Below are 18,015 nucleotides of genomic sequence, written 5' to 3' on the forward strand. Positions count from 1 at the left end.
AAGCATCAATTCTTTGTTGTGGCACCTTAGTTGTTCATTGATTGCTTTCTCATCTGTGCCTTGACTGGGGGTCTACAGCAGACCGAGTAACCCCTTGCTCAAGCCAGTGACCTTGGGCTCAAACTGATGAGCCTTGCTCAAACCAGGTGAGCCCGTGCTCAAGCTGACAACCTCAGGGTTTCTAACCTGGGTGCTCCGCGTTCCAGTCCAATGCTCTATCCACTGCACCACCACCACTGCGTCACCACCACTGCGCCACCACCTGGTCAGGAGAGAACAAAGTTCTTGTTATTGGCTCCCTCCATTCTCTTTTTGCCAAGATGTGACTTATCTGATCACTAAGGTAGTTACTGATGCTGTAATTCCTTATTTCCCAGTGTCTTTTCTGGAAACATGACAGCAGTAGACTTCCCAGTCCCTTTGAATTTTCATAAAATAAGAACAGAAACAATATGTACAACTTCTTCATGGAAGAACGGTGTGCAAGTAGCCACCTTCCCTTCTCTCTACTATGCTGATGATAGAAGTATGTGTCAGGGCAACATCTCCATTGATCTGGCTCCCCAAAATGACTTCAAAGAACTGAGCCCTCCTGACAACCTTCACAGAAGATATAGATTACACTGTGAGACAAAACCTGTCTTCTAATAAACCCTGAGATTTAGGGTTTATTACAACAACCTAACTCAGCCTGTCCAGAGTGATATATTCTCAAAGAATGTCCACAAAATAAATGACTATTTTAGCAACAATTTGGTCAGAAAATTATAAGGAGGATTTTATTATTAATAAGCCTAAAATAAATGCTTAGGAGAAAGACAGCTTTTCCAAAAATTAACTTTAAAAGCAGGTTCAACAATAACAACAAAACAGTAAAATTTCATTTCTGATTAATTTTATATTTTCATTAGTGAAAAGTAAAAATTAAAAACCTAGAATGAAACTGACTGGTGGTGGCACAATGGATAGATCATTAACCTGGGGTGGTGAGGTACCAGGTTTGAAACTCCCAGGTTTCCAGCTTGAGCATAGGCTCACCAGCATGAGCACAGCATCACCAGCTTGAGCATGGAATCATAGACATGACCCCATGGTTGTGGCTTGAGCCAAAAGGTCACTGTCTTGAGCAAGGGGTCACTGGCTCAGCTGGAGCTCCTCAGTCCAGGAACATGTGAGAAGCAATCAATGAACAACTAAAAAAGTAGCATAACTATGAGTTGATGTTTCTCATCTCTCTCCCTTCCTGTCCGTCGGTTTCTGTCTCTTTCTCTGTCTCCCACTAAAAAACAAAACAAAACAAACCAACAACAAAAACTTTTACATTGATAGGGTAAGTCTTAAAAGGACACAGGAGGCAACTGCCAGAGATCCCAATGGCCAAAGCTGAAATAATTAGAGTAACATAGTAAATATATAGTATTATAATCCAAAGTATAAAATAAATATCCAACAAAATAAATTCATATAAAATTATTAATAAATTATGGATATACTCCAGATAGTATATATAGTGTATTCCTTCCAAAGAGTAGAATATGTAATATGGAGAGTGTAATTTTACCGTGGAGAAACCAGGAAGGTCAAGGTTAACAATAGTCATCAATCATGTTGCTAGCACAATACAGTATAATGGAAGAGGCACTTAATGCCTGTGTTTGTCCTCCAAAATAACCAAAAAACATCTGAAAAGTCTTAATAGAGGTCCATCCTACAACATATCTGACCACTATTGCTCAAAACTCTCAAGGTCATGAAAAACAAAGTTGGAAACATTGTCACAGCCAAAAAGAATCTAAAAAAAAATGACAACTAAATATAATGTGGTATCAAGAATAGGATCTTAGAACAGAAAAGAAACAAACAAACAAACAAACATTATGTAGAAAGTAAAAAACTCTGATTACACTATGGACTTTGATTAATGATAATGTATTGATATCAGTGCATGAATTGTAAGAAAGGTATCATCCTAATGTAAGATCTTAATAAAGAGGAAACTGGGTGCTAGGTAGATGAGAATGTCCTGTAAAATTGGCTCAATTTTCTTGGAAAGCTAAAACTCTTCTAAAAAATCAAGTCTATTAATAACATTTTAAAAGAAGATGTATTCTAATGAGACCACAAAACCACCTTACCCAGGATGAGAGATGGATTGTCAGCATTTTAAATTTCAACTGGTTGTGCATTTTTGTTTCATAATAAGCAAAATCATGTATATATTGACTACCTATAGTTAAAGCTATTTTTAGTTCACTACTTCTGGTATATTCCAGCTTCCCTTGACAAATCTGAGAACTATACTATTACACACACTAATGGTCATGTGAAAAAATAACCTCAATATTCTAAAAAAAAATGTTAAAAATGAACTTTAATAAAGTATCCTTTTTATTGTAGGAAGTTGTTGACTATCCCTACACTAAATATTACTTGGCAACACCAAATTTTCTTATTTATATGGCAAGGTGAAATTCTTTCATGTAATAATAAAAAAAAATCTTTACTGTACGTTAAGGACCACATTGTATCCTAAAATATATGCAATAACATTTCGTTGCTGAGTTTTAATTTATCTTTTATGAAGATTGTATGAACCTCTTTTTGAAATGTAGTAATCATTTATCAAGGAAATATAATAGACTTCACCAATTTTCTGTGAATTGTTTTGTAATGTCCTCCAATTAAAAAAAATCTTTTATCTGTACACTGTTATTATGTGTTGGAATGTTGTAGTATACATAATTATAAATTACAGGAGTATGAATAATCCTGTTTTACCAATGTCTCTTATAGTATTAGTATTCTAACTCTTTGTGTAATCCTATTATAAAAACAGCAAGAGCCTTATTTTATTAGCAAGTAAACTATTCTTAATTACAATGTGAATATTGGATAAAATTTTAGGGCCCCAGGATCTCACACTAAATAACAGAATAAGCTAACCAATTCACTTGAGTATATATTTTATTTAAAAATTTAGGTTATGATTTGAAAATTGTGTACAATATTTTGTTTTCCCCTTTGATTTCCATTTCCTGCCTGAAGAGTTAAAGATTTCAGATACACTATTTTATTTTCATAATATTACTGTGAAGATTGAATAAGAAGAATGGTTTCACAGTCCTGTGTGTTCTCTATATTTTATGTCTCTTCTTTGATTTCTTTCGGCTAGAATATTCATTATATAAGCAGGGATGGGAATAGTAAATTATAAAAATGCAAAGTTTATTAAAATATTCTTTTAATTCTTCAATTCCTTTTATTTTTTTGTATTTTTCTGAAGTGAGAAGCAGGGAGGCAGAGAGACAGACTCCACATGCACGCAACCGAGATCCACCCAGCATGCCCACTAGGGGGTGATGCTCTGCCCATTAGTGCTGTTGCTTCGTTGTAACCAGAGCCATTCTAGTGCCTGAGGTGGAGGCCACAGAGCCATCCTCAGCACCCAGGCCAACTTTGCTCCAATGAAGCCTTGGCTGTGGGAGGGGAAGAGAGAGATAGAGAGGAAGGAAAGGGGGAAGGGTGGAGAAGCAGATGGGTGCTTATTTTGTGTGCCCTGGCCAGGAATCAAACCCTGGACTTCCACATGCCGGCCAATGCTCTGCTGCTGAGTCAACTGGCCAAGGCCTTTCAATTCCTTTTTAAAGAAACTAAAATGACATACTTGTTAGAAAAATAAGTCAAAACCCTGAAAGAAATCAGAAAATAATTTTTGATATCTTGATTTTAAGAAAAAAAAAGCTTAATTAACATAAAGGAAATTAACTGAATTTGTGACTTTTGACATATATATTAAGGTAGTTGTGTAATATATGTTTAGGTATTTATTTTAGATGACTTGAGGGAAGATTCACTTACATTTCTTGTCAGAAAAATAACGTCAAAAAATTTTCAATGGGCAAAAGCAATGACTGAATTCTTTATTTTATTTATTTATTTTTCTCTCTTTTTTATTTATTTTTTGTATTTTTCTGAAGCTGGAAACAGGGAGAGACAGTCAGACAGACTCCCGCATGCGCCCGACCGGGATCCACCCTGCATGCCCACCAGGGGCGACGCTCTGCCCACCAGGGGGCGATGCTCTGCCCCTCCGGGGCATTGCTCTGCCGTGACCAGAGCCACTCCAGCGCCTGGGGCAGAGGCCAAGGAGCCATCCCCAGTGCCCGGGCCATCTTTGCTCCGATGGAGCCTTGGCTGCGGGAGGGAAAGAGAGAGACAGAGAGGAAGGAGGGGGGTGGAGAAGCAAATGGGCGCTTCTCCTATGTGCCCTGGCCAGGAATCGAACCCGGGTCCCCCGCACGCCAGGCCGACATTCTACCGCTGAGCCAACCGGCCAGGGCTGACTGCGTTCTTTAAATGACATCCAGGTATGGACTGTCAAGTGCATCCTCTGCATTTTCTATTGATAATTCCATAAGGACCCTATGTATCTTTGACTGACTTTGAATGACTAGTCCATTTTAAAACTCTGTAGGAATAAAAATTAATTTATAGAAAACATTGTATTGCAAATGTTTTACCTATAGCAATGCAAATGAATTTTGTCCAGTAGAGGAGAAAATATTTTAAGGTCAAATTCTTATTGGTCTTAACTCCTGTTTTTCTCACTTAAAAAATGAGTTTGATAAAATCTTTGTCATGTGTTCCATGATATGTGTATAAAAGTCATGTTTATATATTTTTGATAATTATAAAGTAAAATTTCTAACTGAAAGAGATTGACTATAAAGGATACTATTCTCCCTTAGGAAAAAAAAAAGAGCAGATGAAATAAAACTTGTGATTTCTTATCATATACAAACAACTATTTGGCATTCAAATTTCCTGTTCTGTTGAAAAACTTTCTAAAGCAGAGTTTTTTATTTCATATGTTCTGTGGGAAAGTTGTCTTCAAAAACACTGAAGCCCAAACACTGCTGTCACTGAAGTTGGGTAAGGACTCCTCACGGCCACTTGCCAGTGAGGACTCCTTGAGAGGCTTTCTATGAAGTTTAAAGGAAAAGTCACGATGTTTGAGCTCAGAGAAGTTTAAGTTGAAAGTTAGTATCTCAGCAATTTCAGATGCTATCTAAAATTGAAAGAGTATACAGAATTGGAAAATGAGAGGGTGGTTGGTATTAAGCACATCTAAGAATTTTTTTCAAAGATACCATGGTCTCAGTTGAAATATTTATCATATGTTAAAATGAATGTCTGTATTTCATATTCCCCACCTCATGTTTTAAATAAGTATGTAATTGGGAGACATCCCATTTATTTTCAGAGGGTCAATGATGTTTAAGTTATCATTTCATAAAGCTTATTTTGTCTTCAAGAACTTTTTGAGAATTGTTAAAAATATTAAACTTCTGGCCTTGGCCGGTTGGCTCAGCAGTAGAGCATTGGCCCAGCATGTGTAAGTCCTGAGTTCAATTCCCAGCCAGGGCACACAGGAGATGCGCCCATCTGCTTCTCTACCTTTCCCTCTCTCCTTCCTATCTATATATCTCTTCCCCTCCCAGAGCCAAGGCTCCATTGCAGCAAAGTTGGCCCGGGAACTGAGGATGGCTCCATCTCTGCCTCAGGAACTAGAATGACTCCGGTTGCTGCAGAGCAGTGCCCCAGATGGGCAGAGCATCACCTCCTAGTGGGCATGATGGGTGGATCCTGGTCGGGCGCATGCAGGAGTCTGTCTGTCCCCTGCCCCCCACCCCGCTTCTCACTTTGGAAAAAAAGAGAAAAAAATTAAACTTCTCTTGACAGTAATATAATACTTTACATCAGTGCTTTTACTAAGAAAGTGTAGAAAGTGTTACCAAAAATGTAATTTGTCACTTTAATCAAGACATTTCTTTCACTGTGATGTGTAAATAATTCTGAATAGGCATCATTGAAAGCTTTCACAAATAAAGCCACCTTGTGTTTTTGGTGACATATTTAAAGCTTTGACTGTGATCAAGGGGATTATAAAACTGACTCAAATAAAATATACATAAAACTTAAAAAGAATGCTAAATTAGGTGGCATGATCTAAAGTTAGGAAATTAGCAAGAAGTATAAGCTAATGGATAACATAAAATATTCAAAATCAAATTAGATAATTGAACAGACAGCATTGAGAAGTTAAGTGAAAATATGCTAATACAGATATTGGCATTTAAAATAAAGAGGCGTTTCCTTAATATCTAAAACATTTTATCTAGGTAAGTGAAGTAATGAGAACTTAGAGTAGATTCAGAGTTAAAGGCAGATTATAAGTAATCTTTAGTCTAATGGCCTTACATACCTCTTTATATAAGTATTGATGGCATTTTTTTCTTTGTCTATAAATTTTTACATGCTCCTGCCTCTTGCTATTCATATGATACTGATATTTGCAAAATCCCTTATCCTGGCAGGTTTTAGACAACTTCAATTTAGTTCTATCACATCTTCAGACATGTAAAGAAAACAGACCCACATACAAGCAGATATAGCATTTTTCTTAAGTCACATTTTCATTTTTCACTGAATATATATAAAAAAGTTACATTTTCTTCATCATGCACAAGGTTAATATTATAACAGAACATAAAATGGTTTCAAATATTCACATAATTTTTTTCTACCCAAGTGCAATACTATTTCATTCTCAGAGATTCTGATTGACTTAAACCAAAGTCTAAAAAAAAAAAAAAAGACAATGAATTAATTGGAGAGAGGTGAGTTTCAAAGATAGTGTGATGATAGAGAAATAGACTACAGCCACATATTAAGTAACATAAGAAGAAATGTCACAACTCCTAATTCTATCAAATTTTATTTGAGAAGAATAAATTATCATTTTAATATTTCGGAGGCATCCACTTAAAATGCATATGGCTATAAATTCTTAAGATAGCCCCTACCACCATCCCTTTAAAAATTTATAATAAATAAATAAACATTAAAGCATGTAGTAACAGATAATTAAAATAGTCAACTGAAATCATTTTCTAGTTTATAGCCTTCCAATGACTTCCTACTGAACATAGAATAAATCCTAGCTTCCAATAGGAAAGACAATGTCATTTAAAATCAGGTTTCCATTCCATCCTTGATCCTCAATTCATAAAATTCTCCACCCACTAGTTAGTTCATAAGCTCTTTCTCATCCCCAGACCTTTGTGATACCTTCCCCTCTGCCTGAGGAACTGATTTTCTATTCCTTTACATGTTTGGCTTTTGTTTTTTCTTTTCTCTTTTTCTTTTAATCTCAGAATAATATTGGACTTCTTAAGAAGCACTCTATAACTATACTGTTGTACTTAGGCATACTTGGTGCCGCATTATTTTTTTTTTTCATTCAAAGACATGTACCTTTATTTGCTATGTTGTTATATATATTTGTGTTTTGTTTTTTAAATATTGCAGACTTTGGTGGAAAATATGGCCATAAGATGTTTTTGTTTGTTTGTTTGTTTCTTTTTAGTGAAAGAGAGGGAGAGGGAGAGAGAGAGAAAGACAGACAGACAGGAATGGAGAGACATGAGAAGCATCAACTCATAATTGCGGCACCTTAGTTGTTTATTGATTGCTTTCTCATATGTGCCTTGATTGGGGGGCTCCAGCTGAGTCAGTGAGTCCCTGCTCAAGCTAGAGACCTTGGGCTTCAAGCCAGCAACCTTTGGGCTCAAGCCAACGACCATGGGGTCATGTCTATAATCCCATGCTCAAGCTGGCCACCCTATGCTCAAGCTGGTGAGCCTGCTGTCAAACTGGATAAGCCCATGCTCAAGCCAACGACCTTGGTGTTTTGAACCTGAGTCCTCAGCATTCCAAGTCAATGCTCTATCCACTGGGCCCCCAATTGGTCAGGCAAGATGGGTTTTCTTAGGCCAAAATTAATGGTAGCTAAAACATTTTTTTTAACATAATCAAATTTACTGGCAGTATTTTAAAAGTTAGGAAATTTCAAATAATAATCCTGATTTCTGACTTCACTTAACCATCACCCCCTCCAAAACCTCACATTATCTGCTTGGCACTTCTCACAGACTAACTGAATAGAATTGAGTAGCAGTATCTGTGAAGAATCAATCCATAATAGATCTCTCACTATTTCTTACATCTTTGAAATTGTTGACTTTACTCCTCTGTAGCCTCTTTATCTGGATAAGGACTTTAACATCTCACCTTGCTTTATCCATTTATTGTTTGTGTCAGCATGATCTCTTTGAAGGAAATTGTCTTTTTCATCATTGTAATACTACATTTTATTCAATGGCTTGCATGCCCTGTAAATGTCTTCAGTGAACAAATGAATGATGAAATTGGTATTCTACCAGAATCTAAGACTAATTTGCACTTAATTCTAGGCTGGGAGAACTGTAATTAAAAGTCCATAATTAAAGCATACTATTCTGATAAAAATTAATCAAACTTGCCCTTCTGATTCTAATTAGAATGATTACTAATTTCTTCCCCAGCTATCCTCTTCCTCTTTCCTTGCCTATAAATGGCTTTTTTAAAACAAACAACAACAACAAAAAAAAACATTGCCTATCCATTCCTTTAGTTTATAGTATGTTTATTTCTCTTTTGAGACAGATGGGATTCCTTTATGCCACTTCCATCTTTATTCCCAGCAGTATTTTTTTCTATCTCTTCCGATTGTTAGGAAACAGATTTTTTCCATTAAAAAAAAAATAGAATGAGTTCAGCATGAGGCAAAGTCTGCAGTACATGAAAAATTAGATAGAAAATTTCCACCTAAATTATCCTACATTGTAGTACTGAATATCAAATTGCTCACACAAAAAAGTGACACCAAAATCAACCCACAGGTGCTAGCTCTTGATGAAACCAAGTAGAACTGGAGATATTTCTTTTAATTCGGGATAAGATAGAAAAATGAAATAAAATATTTCATTCAGAAAGAAATATTCAATTGGCATCTACTATTTGCCAGGCCCTGTTATATGCATTTAGGGAGCAAAGGTCAAAAGGAACACATATACTTTTCTCTTATGAATCATATATAGCAATAAGTGATTTATGAAATCTTATAATGAGAAATGTGAAAAACCATCCTGATCCCTCATTTCAGGAAGAGCACGAGTGTGGGCATGATATAAATAAACATGATTGAACTGAGTGATCCAAAAGAAGTCACTGATTTTTTTTCATTTTCAATATGGTACTAGAAGACACAAATGTCCATAATGATAGTAGAAAAAACTAATAAGGAAATGTACAGTCGGTACATTATGATAAAACAGAAAAAAGAAGCAAAAGCATAATTATAATAATAATAATGTAATTAATTGGACAGTAATTTAAAGACTATAAGTAATGTACTTGGAACTATAGATATAATGGAGCATCAATCTGGAAAATAAAATAAAAATCAAAGAGAATGGAGTTGTGGAGGTCAGTTCAGGTGTCATGTGTGTCTCAGGATGAGAACTAATGAAGGTACAGATGGTAGAGAGTAATGGGAATCAGAAGACACCAATTCATGTGCTGGGAAGAAGAAAATGAACCGATGAAAAGACATCGAGACACAAGGAATCGAAGACCTCTCGTTTGAAGACGAGCTGCCTGGAGATGCCATTAACTGAGATGGAGCTCAGCAGAAGGGAGGGTGGGAGGCAGAGACTTATTGGCATTTCTTTCTACACAATTTGCATGTTTAATGGATTTTGGGTTCAATGTTCTAGCCATCTAGTTGAAAACTACAGTTCTAAACTCAGGAGAGAAGGGTAAGTTGTAGATTAAAATTTTAGTTATTCTTCAAAAAAATAATACTGATTTAATAAAGGAAACATGCTGGGAACAACTAAAATTAGAAGGTCTGTTTCTAAAATGTTGTTTTCCACAACAGACTACAATTCAAAATTTTTTGCATAAGTTAGGTGAGTCACGATCATCCTGACTTCAGGTATCTCCCCAGTCTCAGCCCCCTTCAATCACTGCCAATCTATTTTCAATATTTAATGAGAAACTTTCCATATTCCTACACATGCCCTCTGTTGTGTGACTCCTTATCTGCCTTTATGCCTTCCTTTCATCCTGGAACAATTTATCTATACTGTATCCCTGTGAACTGTAATTAAACCTTTAAATTTTACTCAGATATGGTTCCCACAGAACTATTTTCCCAAACTCCTGAATTAGATCAAGGCCTAATCAATGTTCTGAAAGCACTTGTGATTAGTTTTCTCTTAGCATCTACTATGATACATTTATAGTGTGTGTGTGTGTGTGTGTGTGTGTATACACACACACACACACACACACACAGACACTATGTTGCAGTCATTGTTTTACCATTAGTAATTACTATAGTACCTGGTACCTATAAGGTTCTCAAAGGAACTCTGAAACTTCACTTTAGATAGAATATAAAAGGAAATCATGAGAGTGACAATGTTTAATATCCATGAATACATTTGATCAGATTACAAATTAATTCATTTTCATTACAGAGATGTGAAGTATACAGATAAGTACAAAAAAGAAAGTGTAAATCCTCCCTTAGAGAAGATGCCTGTCAATGATTCTTTGCAGGCATTTTGTTCTCCACACACACAAATACTATAAAATTAAGACAATAATACATTATTTGCTTTAAAAATTCTTAGGTTGCAATATATCATAAACATTTCTTCTAAAAAATAAGTTATAATATAATATATTCTACTGTAATATGACGCCATATTGTATTTAACCAAATACTTGCTTTCAGACATTAGGCTTAATTATTATTAAAAATTGTGGATATACAGCCTCAAAATTAAAATTCATCACATAAGTGTGATAATTTAATAATAATAAATTAATAGGGTAGTAATTTATTCAATTAGAATGCACCTTTTAAGGCATAATATATCTTGAAGATTACTCACCAGAAGGGAAGTCCCAATTTAGACATGCAGCACTGCATAAAATAGTATAAATATATGTACATATTCCTGTCCTCCACAAATATAGATAACATGGATTTTGCTTTTTCCCTCTCTGATAGGCAGAATGTGACATCTAATAGCATCAGTTTAATAATTATGTCAATTACCAGAGCAATGGACTATCTTAAAGTATTCTATTTGATTTGGAATTTACACACTCTTTGAGCATTCTCTACTATAGTTTATAAATTTTTATTTATTTTTTTTGTATTTTTCTGAAGTTGGAAACGGGGAGGCAGTCAGACAGACTTCTGCATGCGCCCAACAGGGATCCACCCGGCATGCCCACCAGGAGGCGATGCTCTGCCCATCTGGGGCATTGCTCTGTTGCAACCAGGGCCATTCTAGCGCCTGAGGCAGAGGCCATAGAGCCACCCCCAACACCCGGGCCAACTTTGCTCCAATGGAGCCCTGGCTGCGGGAGGGGAAGAGAGAGACAGAGAGGAAGGAGAGGGGGAGGGGTGGAGAAGCAGATGGGTACTTCTCCTGTGTGCCCTGGCCAGGTATCAAACCTGGGACTCCTGCATGCCAGGCCGATGCTCTACCACTGAGCCAACTGGCCAGGGCCATAAATTTTTACTTTTATAAGATATTTATGTGCAATAACTATATTAACTTTTATTAGAGATGTACTGAAATGCTGTTTGTCTTTTTACTTAGAAGTGCCTCTTTTGATGATTCAAAGTGTCGGTGTCCGAGAAGCCCTGCGTGTAAATTGACAGAACATGTTTCCTCTAAGTTTCCTTTGCTGTTGGACTCTTAACTTTTTATATTAACATATATAATATGTGATGAAATGAATATTAATACCTTATGTTATAATTTTTAAATATGTAGAAATTGTGTGTAAAAAATTAGAAACATAAAGAATACCCATAAAAATAATCTTCAGAGGCCCTGGCCGGTTAGCTCAATGAGTTAGGAGTGTAGACCCAAAACAAGGCTGTAGGTCTGATCTCAGCTCAGGGCACACATGAGAGGCAACCAAAAAACATGACTGAGTGAAACAACAAGTGCTTCCCTTCCCCCTCTTTCTCTTCCTCTCTCTGTCTAAAAATCAAGACAAATTAAGCCCTAGCCAGATGACTCAGTTGATTGGAGCTATAGTCTGGAAGTGTGGAGGCTGCCAGTTGTATTTCCCCATGGGGCAGTACAAGAGCAGCTCAATGTTCCTTTCTCTCTCTCTCTCTCTCTCCCTCTCTCAGTAATAATAATAATAATAATAATAATAATAATAATAATAAAAGAGATAGAAGAAAATAGAAGTAGGGAAGTAAGGTGAAACGTCCCCACACTGAGTGCGAGCCGTTGGAGGCTACCCCTGCCCCGTTCTTCCATTCTTCCTCTGTGGTGCAAACAGCTATGGACAGCCTGGCCGTGGCCATAAGGAAGACATTTGCCCCAACAACTGAGCGACTTCTGTAAACTTGTGTGTGTCCGGAGGATCACGGAGGAGAAGGCCACTCTTCTGCTCTCACAGGTTTAGGAAGTCTTTCTGTTTGTAGACTGAACAAAAATAGGCAGTTGGGGCTCGGTCACATGAGGGTACTCTATATTTTACACCCTGCAAATCCGTCCTTGGCTGTCTCATCCCACAGTAATGTTACCATTACTCTCATAGAAAATGGTAAAGTTCTATCGTGTGGATCCAACTCCTTTGGCCAATTAGGAGGTCCTCACAGATCTCAAAGGTGTGTGGTTCCCAGGCCATTGAGCTGCTGAGAGAGAAGGCTGTTAGTGTCGCTGCCAGACCAAGGCACGCATGGGCTGCCACAGTAAGCAACATCGTGTTTCAGTGGGGAACTGGTTTAACGTCATTGGGTCGGTGATTGTGCCCTGGGCAGACTCTCCCACTGTTTTTGACAGCAAAGGAACCGAGCAAAGTGACAGGCCTGGAGAATTGTAAAGCAGGGTATGTTGCTGGCTCAAGTCATGCAGCTTCACTGACAGATGCAGGAGAGCTGTATGTTTCAGGAAGCAACAAGCAGGGGCAACTGGCTTCCCAGGCTGCTTTCCTTCTATGACCCAGAAAATATAAACGCATTGTTTTCAGAATGAAATCTCACTGCTGTCTGGTGAGGGTGGACACACCTGGTTGCTCAGACAGAAACTGGCAAGGTGTTTACCTAGGGCTGAGCGAACTGCAGCCAACCAGGAGGAGATGCGAGTCTCATGAAGACTGGAAACTAGAAAGCAGGATTCACCCCTCCCCTGCTGGAGACCACAGGAGAGCATGTCTTCCTTTCTGCACTGCTTAACAGGAGCAACTGAGGTGTCTTGTGGCTCAGAACACAGGGTGGCTGTGATGGGTGGGGCACATTGCCCCTGGGGCTGGAACAAGCATGGCATGTTCAGGGACAGCTGCAAAGCCAACATGTGCCCTAAGCCTGTGCAGGCTCTGCAGTGGTCATCAAACTGCACGTGGGTTGCGGTGCTGGCCACCCCTGGTCCTTTGCCAGCAGCCAGCCCTCTTTTCCCCAGATTCCAGTGAGGATGCCAAGTCCCAGGAAGCCATGGACAAAGAAAAACACTGGAAGGAAAGACAGCCAGTACCTTCTAACCGAAGCCAATCTGACAGGTTCTGAAATACAAGGGTGGGGGACTTTTGACATGGACCCTTTAATAATGTCACCACTTAAAACAAAATACAGTGTGTTCATAAAGTCATGGCGCACTTTTGACTGGTCACAGGAAAGCAACAAAAGATGATAGAAATGTGAAATCTGTCCAAATAAAAGGAAAACTCTCCCAGTTTCATACCTATTCAGTTTAGTTCGATGTGGGCTCACACACAGATTTTTTAGGGCTCCTTAGGTAGCTATCCCGTATAGCCTCTATAGACTCGTCACTGACTGATGGCCTACCAGAACAGGGTTTCTCCACCAAACTGCTGGTTTCCTTCAACTGCTTATCCCACCAAGTAATGTTATTTCTATGTGGTGGCGCTTGGTTATAAACATGCCAATATTCACGTTGCACTTTGGTCATGGATTCAAATTTAACGAGCCACAGAACACACTGAACTTTCCTCTGTACCGTCCACATCTCGACTGTCATGGCCGTGGGCTGCTCCACTGTATACACGGTGTTATGTCATCATCTGCACATGCACACATGCTGCCACATCATCCTACAGAAACTGGGAGGGTTTTCCTTTTATTTGGTGCAGATTTCACATTTCTATCGTCTTTTGTTGCTTTCCTGTGACTGGTCAAAAGTGCACCATGACTTTATGGACACACTGTATATAGAAGAAAGTAGTCTCTGGAAATAAGCAGGGAAGATAATTTCCAGCAAAAAGTGTGCTCAGAAGGATCAAATACTGTGGAGAAGTAAAATCGGATGAAAATGAAATGAGGTCACTGGATTAGGAACCAAGAGCTCTGATTTTATATCCAACAATAAATTATAAATAATTATGAAGATCTTTTTCTCAATAAAATACCTACTAGGAAAATAAGGGTAGTAGAGATTTTAGATCCACATTTTTTTATTCAAAAATATCTTATCAAAAATATATTTGAAAAGCTTCCCTAAAGATATCTTTTTTTTTTCTAAGCTAGAAACGGGGAGAGACAGTCAGACAGACTCCCGCATGCGCCCGACCAGGATCCATCCGGCACGCCCACCAGGGGGCGATGCTCTGCCCCTCCGGGGCGTCACTCTGCCGCGACCAGAGCCACTCTAGTGCCTGGGGCAGAGGCCAAGGAGCCATCCCCAGCGCCCAGGCCATCTTTGCTCCAATGGAGCCTTGGCTGCGGGAGGGGAAGAGAGAGACAGAGAGGAAGGAGGGGAGCGGGTGGAGAAGCAAATGGGCACTTCTCCTATGTGCCCTGGCCTGGAATCGAACCCGGATCCCCTGCACGCCAGGCCAATGCTCTACCGCTGAGCCAACCGGCCAGGGCCAAGATACCTTGATGACATTGATAAATACTTCACAGTGTGAATATTATTGGAACTCTCCAGAAAAGGATTTTTTTTCTAACATCCAGTACTGATAGGCTTTTTTCCCTTTGTTTGGATAATTACTCAGGTAACATATTGCTATACATATAGAATGCAACCCAACCAAGTGTGTTTAATATTTGAATAAATCATAAACTTCTAATGCTGTATTCTTAAATGGGAATTCAACTGAGTAGCAGAAAGATAATGAAGAATTTTCCAGAAGTATTTTGCATTTTAGAAGGTTGTTCTTTTGTTGCTTTCTTACTTGAGCTAGAGATGATTGGATTACTAATATAAGCAAAGAAAGTTCAAAATGTAAATTCAGAAAAAAATGCACATTTGAAAACATTTTCTTAGGTAGCTAGGTAGCTATAGTGAATAATATTCAGAATAAAGTAGTCTCGTTGGTTTCTTTGCAATATGAAAGTAGCACTTGGGAACAAAAAGCAGTAGGAACACAGAACCTTGCATCTTTGAGCATTTTAGAGCAGGTGGCTACAAGGTGACAGTGAGGTTTGTAATACTTCAAGAACGTTTTGATTCATGGCTTCTACTACATTGACAAATATTTTGGTGCATTTTAAAAACAAACAATATTAGAACTTTTTTTTTAAGTGAGAGGCAGGGAGACAGAGAGACAGACTCCTCCATGTGCTCTGACCAGGATCCATCCAACAAGCTCACTAGGGGGTGATGCTCTGCCCATCTGGAGCTGCTGCTCCATTGCTCTGGCAAGTGAGCCAGTTAAGCTCTTGAGGCAAGGCCTTCGAGCCATCTTCAGTGCCCAGGGCCAACTCACTTGAACAATTTGAGCCATGACTGCAGGAAGGGAAGAAAGAGAAGGAGAAAGAGAAGGAGGAAGGGGAAGGGTGGAGAAGCAGATAGTTGTTTCTCTTGTGTGCCCTGACCAGGAATCAAACCTGGGACTTCCACACACCAGCCTACACTCTATTGCTGAGCCAACAGTCAAGGGCCAGAATTTTTTAAATGATCTGTTACAGTAATATAATGTTATAGTAATTAAATATATAGACATATAGAAAACATAGAAGATATATAGAAATAAGTTAGGATATACTACTAAAAGCCATTAAGGCAAGTGAATAAGGCTATGGCCTCTGGGTAGGAACTGAGTATGTGTAGATACGATAGGCAAGAATATGCCTTTTGCACAGGGCTCAGTTAGTGTGTGTTTGAAATTATACAGATATAAAAGTGGTCACCTGACCAGGCAGTGGTACAGTGGATAGAGCATTGGACTGGGAAGCAGAGGACCCAGATTCAAAACCCTGAGGTCGCTGGCTTGAGCACTGCTCATTTGGCTTGAGTGAGGGGTCACTGACTTGAGCATGGGATCATGGACATGACCCCAAGGTTGCTGGCTTGAGCAAGGGGTTACTCACTCTGCTGTAGACCCCCCAGTCAAGGCACATATGAGAAAGCAATCACTGAACAGCTAAGGAGCTGCAATGAAGAATTCATCTCTCTCCCTTCCCGTTTGTCTGTCCCTATCTGTCCCTCTCTGACTCTCTCTCTGTTGTTGTCAAAAAAAAAAAAAGGACCCGGGTTCGATTCCCGGCCAGGGCACACAGAAGCGCGCATTTGCTTCTCCACCCCTCCACCGCGCTTTCCTCTCTGTCTCTCTCTTCCCCTCCCGCAGCCAAGGCTCCATTGGAGCAAAGATGGCCCGGGCGCTGGGGATGGCTCTGTGGCCTCTGCCTCAGGCGCTAGAGTGGCTCTGGTCGCAACATGGCGACACCCAGGATGGGCAGAGCATCGCCCCCTGGTGGGCAGAGCGTCGCCCCTGGTGGGCGTGCCGGGTGGATCCCGGTCGGGCGCATGCGGGAGTCTGTCTGACTGTCTCTCCCTGTTTCCAGCTTCAGAAAAATGAAAAAAAAAAAAAAAAGAGAGAGAGAGAGAGAGAGAGCGATCTCCCTGTGAGAAACTCCCTAAAAGTGGTTTGATGTGACAATTCTGTAGATTAAGATAACAAAGAGCTCTCTGCTAGGAACTCCCAAAAAAGTGGTTTGATATAATAATCCTGTAGATCAACCCCTGTTAAAAAGTGTATGCCAGAACACAGTACTAAAGCCAAGGCACCCCCCAGCTGCAATCAGTCGTCACAACTCCAACGTTAAATGTGGACTGTCTCCACACCACTTTGACCAAGGACAACCAAGAGGAGCATGCCAGTGGGGCCCCATTAAACTGTACCCAGGCATGCCAAAAGGATTTGTGAGTAATAAACTGCCTATGTGATTCTTGCAACTAACCAGTGTGTTGGTTGCAATTGGTCTCAGTACCAATAAGTAGAATCCTCATAGCCACCTCAAAAGTAGTCTTGAAGAGGCTGTGAGCCCTGCTGTTAAGCAGGAGTGTCCCACTGCACAGGAAAGTCAAATTAGGGACACCTGATTGACGTAGAGCTCGGTCTCTACTGGGACATGATCTTAAATCAGTGAAAATAATATCAATGTTGATTTATTTTGTCATTTTTTTTGATTCTCTAAGAACAGAAATATTCTCTCTAATAGAATACTTTGAATGTTATGTTATACCAATCTATATAAATAATCAACCTAGTATAAGCATGGTGGTTAGTATGTTCATGAGCATAATTTGTGTGTTTATTTGTGTGTGTGAGAGACAGAGAGATATACAAATAACTATAAATGCTATTAAAAAGGAAAACTTGATATGCCTATGTAAATCTTTATTGTTTAGAATATGAGAATTATATGTCTCTTACTCATATCTGCAGAGTGATATTTTAACTTATTTTCAGCTACAACAAAAACAAAGCATCAAAGTTGAATATAGCTTCACAATCTTACTGAAGAATCTAACAGACTTTAGTCCTATGCCTTTCAGATATGTCAAAACCATACCTCACTTCAATTTCTAAAACATTTTGTATGCTCTCTAGGAGAAAAAAACACTAGAATATGTGGTTCCCTGATACACTGCTCCACTTTTTTATTTTAATATAATTAAATAACAGATAAAGATAGAAAGTCAAATATGATAGACCTATAAGTGCTTCTCAGTTTCAACTTTTTTCATTCCTGACTCTTACTTCTCAGAGTCAGATTCATTTTCAATTTTTATCCCTGTATATAGTTTCATTTTTCTAAATGATATGCTCATATTTGTTTCTGAA

General features: G+C 38.8%; 1 pseudogene; it reads left to right on the plus strand.

The window, feature by feature from the left end:
* The first annotated feature begins 393 nt into the window (after nt 1–393).
* On the plus strand, nt 394–13,492 carry LOC136404194 (secretion-regulating guanine nucleotide exchange factor pseudogene; annotated as a pseudogene).
* Nucleotides 13,493–18,015: the final 4,523 nt, after the last annotated feature.

The sequence above is a fragment of the Saccopteryx leptura genome, chromosome 4 (genome assembly GCF_036850995.1).
Source record: "Saccopteryx leptura isolate mSacLep1 chromosome 4, mSacLep1_pri_phased_curated, whole genome shotgun sequence".
In the NCBI taxonomy this organism is placed as follows: Eukaryota; Metazoa; Chordata; class Mammalia; order Chiroptera; family Emballonuridae; genus Saccopteryx; species Saccopteryx leptura.